The sequence below is a fragment of the Protopterus annectens genome, chromosome 11.part0 (assembly GCF_019279795.1).
Source record: "Protopterus annectens isolate FY-2018-M chromosome 11.part0, PAN1.0, whole genome shotgun sequence".
Taxonomy (NCBI): Eukaryota; Metazoa; Chordata; order Ceratodontiformes; family Protopteridae; genus Protopterus; species Protopterus annectens.
The window spans coordinates 811,498,895-811,513,080 of NC_056745.1; positions in this window are offsets into that span (position 1 = coordinate 811,498,895).

The following is a 14,186-nucleotide window of genomic DNA, read 5'->3' on the forward strand; positions in this document are numbered from 1 at the left end:
TCTCAAAGAGAGCGTATGTGACAGCTACTTTGAACAGGGGCACTGAGAGCACTGATTTCACAGAGATGGTGGTGGAAGACTTGGCTTAGAATTCCTGGCTAAGCACTTAGCTCTGTAAAGGTCAGTGTGGAGTCTTATTTGGGGCCTAGAGAGAAAGACCAGTCCCAGGACTGGAGGACTGGAGTGTGCATTACCTGTGTGCTCTTAAGGGAAATTGTACTTGGTGCTGAAAGTTGCATATGAAAATACTTTGTGTGTCTATTTTTCTCAAAGTGAACATTCCACACCCATGTCAGTGGTGAGGATTGAGGCTCCTGATCACTGGCCTAGAGGAGGGATGTCACAGGGACTGGGATGACCTTTGAAAGAAGATTGTAGAAGTTAAATGCCACACATGCTCAAAAATTGCTTCCATGTATGTGTAGTTCAAAAAAAATCTACATTTCTGCAGGGGGGCTTTGCTCCCCTGCACCCCCCATACCCCCACTACTTTATTATTCTCACTCCGAGATCGCACTACAGTGGGGAAAAGGGAATTTAACCTTACCCACACTGTAGTCCGTTCTAAGAAACAGGCACACATGCATGGAAGCGCTTGTCAGTGTTAAGTGCTTTCGTGTTCAATGTTTTGTGATTCGGACATATGCTAGTCGAGCATGTGTCCGGATCCCATATATATATATATATATATATATATATATATATATATATATATATATATATATATATATACATATATGTTTGTATTATCATTAAGGTAATTGTAATTCAAATACGATATATTATTTAAATATTGATGGCCATCTTACTCTGCATCCTGGAGTTATTTACAAATAAGCTGGGCCAGTGACACAGGAGTGCAGGATATTTAAGCAACAGCATGTATTATTAAGGACTGCATGTGTTTGACACAGTCCATTAACAGTCCAACTCATTAATAGAAGCTGATCAACACTAAAAGCTACTGTGATAACCATTAGCTCAGCTAGTTAAGCATTGTAATAATGTATTATAGGTTTACTGTCTGTGTGTTCCAATCCCACTTAGTCATTTATATGCAGAACAGTTATGGACAAGCCTTCTGATTTACTCAAAATAATATGAGTATGTTACATGGTTGTGTGCTGATGCATGAAGTAAACTATACATGTGTTTCTTTATAGGAGTTCATTAATACCTACAGAGCATAGACTTCAGATTACTGCATATTTCTTTGTTATCCACAATTTTTCGAGAATGTACCATACAAAGCACTTTCTTAACATGGATATAGGTGTGATTCCCTTGTAGTAGTTATGGAAAAAAAAATTGTAAGCTTAGTCTTAGATGTTTACTACTAACTATTCACAAGCACTGCTTCTTGACTAAATAAGAAAAATATAAGGGCAATGCAGATTATCATGCCTTCAATATGAATGTGTGCTATACTCATATTTGATTTACAGCAAATATGGATATGGCATTTCTTGGCTGTGGTGTAGCTGAAGGGTTAGCACTCTAGGGAATGTCAATCACTGTACTCCTACTAACTGTGTTTTTAGGTTTGAATCTCACAGCAGTTCTTTAATTTTTATAATTTCCAGTTTAGTGTTTCTTAAAACATTTAGGCATGTTTGTTGCTCATAACGTATGTATGGTAATCAAGGTGTTTGCAGTACATGATTCATTTTTGCTGCAGATGACTAACACATTTCTTCATTATTCGCAATATTTTGAGATAGTTCCATACCATTTCTTTCCATGGATATCTTTGTGATCCAATTGCTACTTCTATGAAACTCAAAATACATGCTCGGCTTTACCTGTTAATAAATATTTACATGCTTTAGTTTTTGTTTGTTTTAGAAAAATATTTGAACATCACAGAGGACTATGTATTCCATTTGTGTGGCTGTTGTAATCACAATTGTTTTACAGCAAATATGAATATATGTTTTTCGACTTTGCCACAACTGAAGGCTTAATGCTCTAGGTAATAAATGAAACTACAATTGAGCTTCTTTTGTATTTGTGGGTTCAAATCTCACATGATACATTTAATTATTGTAATGCCTAGATTTTTGTTTGCTGGACATTTAGGCATGTATTTGTAATTGCAGCTTATATAAGGTAATTGCAGTGTTGCATTACATTATCCTGGTATGCTGAAGATGTTGATGTCTTTCATCCATGTCCATAATTTGTAGGATAATGATAATTGTGTGATCTTGAATGATGCCACTATCTGTCCCATAACATAGGTCAGCATATGCCATTTATTTTTATTACATACCAGAAATGTATGTATTCATGGACATCCCTCTCTGTCTCACATCTTCCAATATATATGGCCATAGATACAAAAATATACATATGTAAATCTATATGTATACATATATGTATCTCTTTACATATATATATATATATATATATATATATATATATATATATATATATATGGGTCTACTACCGGAGATCGAAATTACACTATTTCAAAATCCAGTAGTAGATGCCCACTAACGTGAAAGTGCACTTCACCGAAACTGCACTTTCTAGAACACCACTTGAGCGAATGGTTATGGACCTTAGGGTTATGGCTTGGGTTTAGGATAGTGGATAGCTAGTAGGGCTATCCACTTTCCTTAACCCAAGCCCTAACCCTAAGGTCCATGACTACTGCACCACAGTGGAGGAAATTGTATGTCCTCCACGGTGCAGTAGTCATGGACCTATGCCCTCCACTGTGGTGCGGTAGTCACAGACCTTAGGGTTAGGGCTTGGGTTAAGGATAGTGGATAGGGCTATCCACTATCCTTAACCTAAGCCCTAACCCTAAGGTCCATGACTACTGCACCACAGTGGAGGGCATTGCCTGTTCGTTCTAATGGTGTTCGTGAAAGTGCACTTTCGCGTTAGTGGGCATCTACTACCAGATTTCGAAATAGTATAATTTCGATCTCCGGTATTAGACCCATATATATATATATATATATGTATATATATGGGTCCCTATCTATTCGTCGACAATTCATTTCACTGACACTCATTTCGTCGACAGTTCATTTCGTCGACAGAAAGATGTGCCCCCTTCCCCAATGTTGTGCAACCCTGGAGTTGATATATATAGTTAGGGGTGTGGGGGCACAGCCCCCAATGGGGCGAAGCCCCCCACCTAACATTGGGGAAGAGGGCACATCTTTCTGTCGACGAAATGAACTGTCGACGAAATGAGTGTCAGTGAAATGAATTGTCGACGAATAGATAGGGACCCATATATATATATATATATATATATATATATATATATATGTGTGTATGTGTGTGTGTGTGTGTGTGTATGTATGTGCGTGTGTGTATATATAAATGTATGGACATACACATACAGTGGATTTAAAAAGTATACACACCCCTGTTAAAATGCCATGTTTTTGTGATATAAAAAATTAGACCATTATAAAACATTTCAAAACTTTACCCACCTTTAATGTGACCTATAACCTGTACAATTCAATTGGAAAACAAACAAATCTGTTAGGGGGAAAATATATACAAAATAAAAAATGTACAATATGCTGGTTGCATAAGTGTGCACACCCTTAAACTAATACTTTGTTGAAGCACCTTTTGATTTATTTACAGCATTCAATCTTCTTGGGTAAGAGTCTATCAACATGGCACATCTTGCTTGGCAATATTTGCCCACTCTTCCTTGCAAAAGTGCTCCAAAACTGTCAGATTGTGAGGGCATCTCTTGGACACAACCTTTTTCTGGTCACCCCACAGATTTTCTATTGGATTTAGATCTGGACTCTGGCTGGGCCATTTCAAAACTTTTCTTTTGGTGAATCCATTCTTTTGTTGATTTGGATGTATGCTTGGGGTCATTGTCATGTTGAAAGCTGAAATTCCTCTTCCTCTTCAGCTTTCTAGCAGATGCCTGAAGGTTTTGGGCCAAAAGTGACTGGTATTTGGAACTGTTCATAATTCCCTCCACCTTGACTAAAGCCCCAGTTCCAGCTGCAGAAAAGCAACCCCAAAGCATGGTACTTCCACCACCATGCTTCACCATGGGTGTTCTTTTGGTGATGCGAAGTGTTCTTTTTGCTCCAAATGTACTTTTTGGAATTGTGGCCAAAAAGTTCAACCTTGGTCTCATCAGACCATAACACATTTTCCCCACATGCTTTTGGGAGACTTGATGTATTGTTTTGCAAATTGTAGCTGGGCCTGGATGTTTGTCTGTGTAAGAAAAGGCTTCCATCTTGCAACCCTACCCCATAGTCCAGACATATGGAGAATACAGGAGATTGTTGTCATATGTAGTACACAACCAGTACTTGCCAGAAATTCCTGCAACTCCTTCAGTGTTGCTATAGGTCTCTTGGCAGCCTCTCTGACCAGTTTTTGTCATGTCTTTTCATCAATTTTCAAGGAATGTCCAGTTCTTTGCAACGTCACTGTTGTCCCATATTTTCTCCACTTTTTGATGACTGTCTTCACTGTATTCCATGGTATATCCAATGCTGTCGAAATTTTTTTGTACCTTCTCCTGACTCATAGATTTCAACAATGAGATTCCTTTCATGCTTTGTAAGCTCTTTGTGAACCATGGCTTTTGCTGTAGCAGGCAACTGAGTAAATGTCAAGAAAATTCTAGTAGGACAGCTGAACTTTATTTGGGTTTAATCAGAGTCTCTTTAATTGATGGCAGGTATGTACCCAAGTAGATTGAATGTTGTAATTAAATCAAATGGTGCATCAACAAAGTATTAGTTTAAGGGTGTGCACACACAACAAGGTTTCAGTTTAAGGGTGTGTACACTTATGCAACCAGCATATTGTACGTTTTTTATTTTTTATATTTTTTCCCCTAACAGATTTGTTTGTTTTTCAATTGAACTGTACAGGTTATAGGTTACATTAAAGGTGGGAAAAGTTTGAAATGATTTACTGTGGTCTCATTTTTTTATATCACAAAAACTGGCATTTTAACAGGGGTTTGTAAACTTTTTATATCCACTGTATGTGCATATGTATATACATTTGGGGAGACAAAGACATGTAGAGATATCATTATACATAGTTTTGCATACATATGCATTTGTGTGCAATTATATTTACATAGCTACATAATCACAAACATACTTGTATACTTTTTGTATGCTTTATTTCATTGTCCTCCTCTTTTTGTATATATGTCACATTAATATGTATTTTCATGTAAAAAAGTGACCTCTTAGGCAGCATTTGTCCTTTATGTGCTGTACGTTATGTGACAGTTCTTGCAATTCTCATATATTCTTGGGGAACATACGGTAACATTTTAAACTTATCCATCAATACTTAATGTGCATATGGCATTAACCTCACAAGATGTGTACAATGCTGATCACATCATTATTCTGATGTAACACTCGAGCTGTTTCATATCTTATCCAAAAGTCAACTTGTATATCATTTTTCATGAGAAGACAGGGATATGTAATATATCATGCTTTAACTATGTAGTAATATATCAGAGATGCTGGAATTTCATTAACTTGTTTTCCCATGAGTAAAATAAGTAGCTAGGCAGGTAACGTTCTGGGCTTTGGTTTGAACAAAAGTGAATGCTGAAGGTGTGTGTTCAGCTTCTTCTAATTTATAGTCAGGAATTTTAGCATGGGTATGATATAGTTGCCTTCTCACATAATGTCTGCCTATGTAAACTGTTGAAAAGTCTTGTATGGCTTGATCATGTGATTTGTTTATTCTGAACAGAGTTAACATAAGATTAACTGCTGTTTAACAGAAACATTGTTGTCAAGTAAAATGTCTTATCATTTTATTCATGCAGATCCAGAGGAACAAGCCTGAAACTGTGCACTTTCTATCAAGAAAGTGCACAGACTTGAGGATCAGAAAAGGAAAAGAGTTACGTGTTATCTTTAGCCTTATTACTCCCCTGTAGGACCATTAACATGTCTATATCTCCAGTATGAAATTTGTACTCAGATGGTATCCATGCACACAAATTTAATAGCAAGCTTCTCATAATGCATTCACAAAGTATATCTTCTAAGTGTTAATGTAGTGTATATACCTTTTGCTATGCAAATGATTTTGTGTAAACTAAATTTGTGCATGTCATTCAAAATGTAATGGTATATTTTAAGGTAAGGGATGTTTGCCGACACAACAAAAATGATAGTCATATGTGTTCTACTTGAAAAGTGTTATAGATATGACTATCTTGTGTATACGTTATGTGTGTTTATTGTACTGGAACTTGTTTACACCATACAAAACAGCTTTGGGCTGTAGCTCAGGCTCACTCCACTCCCCTACCATACCCCTATTCCCACCCACCCCTGGAGCAATTACACTTATAGTTAAAGACCACACCCCCAATCACCACTCATCTCCTTCCACAAACCAATTATCCTATCACACTCCACCTTGTTAACCACACAGGGACACACTCTACCACACTCCCTCAGTACTACACTCATCTATTACTATCAAATAAGATACACCTTATACACACCCTACTCTTTCTTAACCTACAAACAATGTTCTATACAGTGTACACCCACTTACTAAACAAACTAATCTATCCCTTCACAATTTCTGCTGTACTCATTCTTTCAATCCTCACCACCTACTATACTCAATTTCATGACAACACCCCATGCCCATGGCAAACAGAAGCAATAGGCTATCCTGTAAAACTAATACATTTCCCCATATCACCATGTGACCTAATCTCCTCCCATAACATCTCTTTCCTACACAATCACCAGTTAGCTAAACAAAATGCCCATACCTCTCAAATACATGCTAAAATAATTTACAAGCTTACTAAATTCTACCTACACCTACTTAAAAAACTTTCATGCAGTGGAGATATACACCCTAATGCAGGACCCAATAAAGCAACCAACTCGAACTTAGATCAGCTAAAGTCTCTATACCGTAGACCAACCTCCTCTTGCCTCTTCCTAAACCTGAATGTAAGACGTATACTAACTAAAATTCATGACCTTCATGCCCTACTAGCCCTATATAAACCAGAGATCATTTTGCTAACTGAAATATGGCTAAAACCAGAACACCACAATAAGGAAATTACAGCTCCTGTTTACAGTATTATACATAGAGATAGAGTGGGGAAAAGGGAGGGGGTGGCAATATTATTCCAAAATCATCTCAACATCGAACTATTTGATGGTAAGCCCCCTGAAGTCAATAATGTAGAACTAATCCTTGCTAAATTAAAACTAAACCCCAACAAACATATTAATACTGTAGGTGTCTATATCCCACCAGGTGATAACATTACTATAACGGAAAACCTACTAGACTGGATGTCAAACTCCCGTCCACAAGAAAGTATACTATTAGTTGACTTTAATACTGACTGGCTTAACTGCTCCTGTCACAATCCCTCTACCTACATTAACCTCCATGGGTTTACCCAACTAATCTCATCCCCCACTAGAATCGGCAAATCATCCCACTGCTAGTCCATTCTTGATTGGATTCTTATATCTGATCCCTCTCTCGCATACAAATCTGGTTGTCTACCTGATAGTTTAAGTGACCATCAACCAACCTATCTTACTAGAAACAGATCCCAACACATCAGCCAGACTATATTCAGAGTTGTAAGAAATAAAAAGACCTTTATATCTAATAAATTCATCACTGCACTAAAATGTTGTAACTGGACTCCCCTGAAGGAACTGTCTCTTGATGAAGCTGTGCAGTACTTTAACACAACCTTCTTACAAATATTAAACTATCACACACCCTCCAGAACCATTAGAATAAAAGCAAAGTATGCCCCATGGCTAATTAAAGAAACTAAAACTACATTGAAGTAAAGAAATAAGGCTTGGATACAATTCCACAAAAATAGAACCATTACTATGAGACAAAACTACTTAGAACTTCATAACAAAACCAAAAAAAAAATAAATTTGGCAAAACTAATTACTACAAAAACATGCAAGAAAAATATGTTCACAACCCTCAAACATTCTGGCCCACAATAAATACTATACTTCAGCCAGGTAAATCCACAACACCAACCCCTGTGACAGTAAACAACCATGATAACATTCCCACACAATTCAATAAGTACTTTACTGAAACTATTCAAACCCTTTCCAGTGCCCAAAATAATGCTAGTAGCCCCATATCAACAACTACCAAACCCACCCCAACATACAAAACAATTCCTCCAACTTTTCCCTGCACCCTGTGTCCACCAAGATTATTGTTAAACTCCTTCACAAACTTAAACCAACCAGTCTGGCTGCTGATAACCTACCAGCAGATTTCCTTCAGATAGCTGTTGAAGCTATAGCCTATCCTGTTGCTATTCTCATCAATAGGTCTCCGTCACAGTGTATGGTACCAACTTTATGGAAAACATCACATATTATACAACTACACAAAGGAGGTAACTCCTTAGAACTCACTAATTATTGACTAATCACTATTCTATCACCCTTATCTAAAATATTAGAAATAATTGCTCATACTCAACTAATGCAGTACCTCCAAAATAGCAACCTGCTATCTAATGCACAGCACGGCTTTACAACCTCCCATAGCACCACCATAGCACTACTGTCTTTCACTAATACAGTACAGAACCTAGGGTCTTTTCTTATCTACCATATTCTTAGACCTATCAAAAGCTTTTGACATGGTTAACCACAATCTGCTTCTCAAAACCCTATCCACCCTAAACATTAGCTCCTCCTCTATCTCATGGTTCAACAGCTACTTATCAGGCCATTAGCAAGCAGTCCTATGGCAAAATCAATTGTCCCCTCTGTTATCAGTATCCTTAGGTGTCCCACAAGGCTCCATCCATGGCCCTCTGCTGTTCTCTTTTTTTACCAACCAGTTCTCTTCCTCCACACTCACTGCCTCAGTTGTGCAATATGCTGATGACACCTCCCTTATATGTACCACTCCCACTATAACAGAACTGCATACCCTAACCCAAAATAACTTTATCTTAGCTGAAACATGGTACACTAACACCAAACTTATTCTTAATCCCAAAAAAACAAAACTTATTCTTTTAGCCCAGGTAGGTCTCCTCTCTAGACAACAATTTTGCATAACTTCAAAGATAATATCCAAATCAGTCCAACCAAAGACACTAAACTGCTAGGTGTAGAAATTGACAACAACCCGAGATTCGACATCCACATAGCTCAAACCATCAAGAAAGTAAACAAAAGCTTGGGGTCCTCTACAGGTACAAACAGTTTATCACTAGACACACTAAAGCCACAATAGCAAGGACTCATCTCTTAACCATACTCCTCTATGCCTCCCCAATCCTGACCACCAGGCTGATTTAAACAAAATGGAATCTTGCTATAACAAGATTGTGAAGTTTGCTACTGAAGCCTCATACAGATCACATCACTGTCTATACCTTAAGCAGCTTAACTGGCTTGAGCTCCCTCAACTACTGCTACTCAGTCAATTGTCAGTAGCACACAAGTTATACTACCTTCCTGACAAAACCTCTGCACTCCAGGATCTAATTCAACCCTATACTACTGCTACACTCTTAAGATCTGCCAACCAGAACCTCGTAAATGTCAACAAATATAAGAATGATGCTGGTAAGTCTCTCTTTGGTTGCACTATTGAAAGAATCTGGAATACTCTACCTAGCCATATAACTTCAAAAACATCTACTACACAATTTAAAAGCTCCTGAAAACCCACTATACTAACAACTGGCTATGCTCCTGTTACTCCCCAGGTTAATGCATAAAATGCATTAAAGTGAGGGAACTGTTAAGTGATTCCAGTTCCCTGGTAAGATTGTTATGCAGATCATACCTAAACTACTATAGCAGATCATACCTAAAGAATGTCACTACTATAGATGTATATTATATAGCTGAAGGACCTATTACCAATGCATGTTTTTATCCTGAAAAATATGTATGCACCTATTATCAAAGCATGTTTTTATCCTGAAAAATATGTATGTGTTTTAAACTTTGATTCAATTGTTCTGAATTTATTACTGTTACCATTTGTGTTTTTGAATTTATACTTTATTGTGTGTTTAATTTATGTAATGTATCTTTTGGAGCTTTTCTCCCTGAGCCTCCGTTGAAAATGGACCTGTGTCCAGTCGGACATTCCCGGTAAACAAATGTAAAATAAAAATAAAAAATAATTAAAAATAAAAATATTGTTTCTGTTGCCTGAACAGCATAGTCAGCAACTTGCATGCATGGTAGTTGTTCTGAGCTTAATTCATGGTATGCATACCTTGCTTATTCATATATTGATTGGCTGCTTGCCATCTGACAGCATCAGTGATGTTGGCAGGATTTATGCTGCTGTGTATTGAGTGAGTTCCTCCCTTCTTGCACTAATATTTAGGTGCACAGTATGGTTGTTACACCACCTTACATAAATATTTGCAACTTACCATCTTACATGTAAATCTTCATTGTATTAGTGAGGCCATAAAAGCTTTTATTTGTTTACTGAGGTAGTGCACTGATATCAATGGACAATTTGCAGGCACAGCCCAGGTGAGCTTATGACAACTGTGAGTTTATCCTTTTTCAATATTACATCTACACTTTAATGTAATAGTAACTGGTTCATTGACACTTACCTGATTAGATAACATTTATTTATGTCTGTTGTATACATATAGCATAGCAAACAGCTTTGGAAGTGGCAATGTGTAAGGATGTGGCTCATATGTTCACTTCCAATTCTGATGCGAGTATGCTGTCTATTACCCATGAAGTTCTGTTAAACTCATTTGCATAAATATTTCAACAATATACTTGCATGTGTATATAAAAAATTTTCATAAGACTATATATCTGAAGATTCTTATCTCCACATGTATTAGATATTTCACATATTACTTTTTTATCATTCCATGTTACTGTTGTAGTGACACTTCAACACACATGTGCATGTGTTAAACATTGTAGACAGATTCTCTGTAGGTGGTGGTTATTGATTTCCTTTAATATTACTCACAACCTGCATAGAGTGAAATGCCATATTTGTAATGGTATTTACTGCTGTAGATGTGTGATATTCCTGTGTATGTGTGTTGAGCAAACATATGTCATGCCAATACTGCCAAACATGCAAATGTAACAACAGATGTCACTATGATCTCCCATGTGTTTTACTCTAATTGATATCACTGTGTAATTTGGTTTAATATTTTGATGGGTATGCTCATTCATTTATGAGAGTCCACCTAGCTTATCACTATGTATGTGTTGCGATGCTGTCATTGCGGCATATGCCCTCCTGTCAGCATATGATGAGTAAAACGTTCTACCATTTCTTCTGCATTTGTTAATCATCCTTATGATCCAGTGATGTGACCTTTAAACTTGCACTGCATTCTTACAGGAGAGTTCTATTAGATAGACAGTCATCACACATATTCTGTATAGGAAATGTTGCTGTTGTTAATTGCACATATATATATTTTTCTATTTATTTGTGTGCACTTGTCAATTAATTATATCCATTACATGATGCTGGTGGCATTGTTCAGTGATGTTTACATGCCTTCATGTTATAATGCAATAGTTGTGCCTTGGGCTATAATAATCCTTGCCAAGTGACTTCCATACTGATAGATTATGGTGTGTGTGTGTGTGTGTGTGTGTGTGTGTGTGTGTGTGTGTGTGTGTGTGTGTGTGTGTGTGTGTGTGTGTGTATGTACCCTCCTTTACAGGCCATTTTATATGCTTCTCTGGTATATAGTCTGATGTCTCTTAGGTATTTTCTGTTACACCTCCAATACACATTTTATTGCTGGCAGGCTTTCTTAAGCAACTTTAATAGTGGCAGATACTATGTTGTACGTTTGTACATAGGGATATGGTGATAGTGTTTGACATACAATTATGTGAATGCATTACATATGTCATATTACATATTACATGGATGTATTGTAAACATGAATGAAACAATCTGACTTACATAACAGACAAGTTTGTAATATATTAAGGTTGGATGCTTTGCACATACTTCTGACACTAAAAGCACATGGGTGATATATCTGCATATTTTGCCAATTTTTGGTTTTGGTATGCATGTTTACATACATGACAAATCACTGTATTTGCACTGTTTGTGACATTGATGTGTCAGGAGGTCTCATTGGCAATCTGCCCTTGTGTGTATTGTTTAATGCTAGTTTGTGTGCCATATAGTACACAATTTTATTCTAATATCATAATGTAAGCTTGTGGCATTAACATCTGCATAGCCTGCCACCTTGCTATAATGTGTTAATGACAGAGATTGACATTTCACAATGTCTTTTGGAAATTAATTTTGTTATTATATGAATGGCATAAGTAATGAGCACCTGTATTTTGCAGTCCTGTTATTATGGCAAACTGCACTATATTGTGCCTATAGCTTATCTTCTGACATCGGTATACCCTTGCTGTTTATTACACATGTTAACATACATGTCAGATTTTCATTATGTATACTACAGCTGCATTACTTTGTATGGCTATATATCTATATGTTCCTAACATTGACATCACACAAATTTCCCAGTGTAATGCAATAGTATGAATGAGTAATTCTCCTGCAGGAGATGTGCCATAATTTTGTATACATGACTGTCCTTTGATCAATCATACACATTTACATACTACATTGTTATCACTTTCAGTGAGTGTGCCACCTGTTGTCTTATGTTTGCATAGCAGTATATATGGGTATGTAATATTCAACCCTACTTTCATGATGTACCTATACTAATTGCTGTTTAATTGTTGCACACTGCAGTGTTGTTTGCATTATTTGTATTCAGACATGTTAATAGCCACAACTAGTTTACACACTGCACATGTGTCAGACATTTGGCCCTTTGCTGCATGTATCTTGCACGGGACTTGCAATACATCTTGTCTTGTTGACACGTGCACGTAGAATGTTTTGACTTGGAAACGCTTGTGCTGTGTTTTTCTGTGCCTGTTTTTTCATGCACACATATGTTGTCCATTTCCCTTCCTCCTTATATCTTTGGGTTCTATGTATATATACATGGCATATGTATATGTGCACCTCTGTGTAGCATATCATCATTGGAATGTAGGTGTACTGGGTTCATATGACATTCTGCCACCATGATACACTATCATACACATGCAATGCATATGCACACAATGGGGTGATCATTGTGATGTTTCCATCTGTGTTCATGATTTACTTATGTGTTGTGCATTCCACAGGCATATTTTTGATGCTTCCTGCATAGTTATGTATGCAGAAGCTTGCATACCTTAATTTGTATTATCCATATGCTATTCAGTAATGTTACTGTATCAGCATTTGGTTTCTACATGTCAATTTCCCATTGTATGTCATTGGTGGGGTATGTGTGATGAGCCTTCTGTATGTTTGGATTGTGTAATAGCATTGGATGTCACATATCTACACTGCATACCTGAACATCATCTGCATTGCCTCTGGCATAGATTGACTTATATGACATCAAGACCCTACTATTCCTGTACTAGTATGTGGTGTGCATAGTTAGTGGTTTATTACACAATCACATTACTTTTTTTTTTTTTGCTATAGTATTGCTGCTTGACACTGTGCTTAGTTGGTTGCCTATTGCATGCAGGGTTAGAGGTTCTAATCTGACCTCCACTTTTCTGCTCCTACATTTCCTTTGCTGGATTTGATCAGCCTTGCCATTGGTTGGCTTACACCTGATCTGCCAACAGCCTAGTGGGTGATGATGTTTGGCATCCACTGTGTACTACCAGGCCAGCAATCCCCATTTAGTGTTCTGTGTTGCACACCTACCATCAGCTATACTCCTTTTGGTATGACTGTCACTCAGTTTGCAACATCTCAGTACTGCTCTATGCATTGGGACATAATTAATTATTGAAATGCACCATGACCAGTATGCATCCCTACCCTGTTTATCATCTTTCCTTAACACATGTTGTACAGTCCATATGTGTGCTGTCTGTGTACCTCACATATCCTTCATGTATATTGCCAGCCTTTGTCCATAATATTTAGTGACACTTGTTTGTACCCACAGTTTTCACCACCTCCACTTTCCATGTATTTTCCATTCCTTCTATTCTCCTTTTCAGTCATCCCTCTTGTGTGCCCCTCTTCTTCACCCTCACTCCACAGCTGATTGG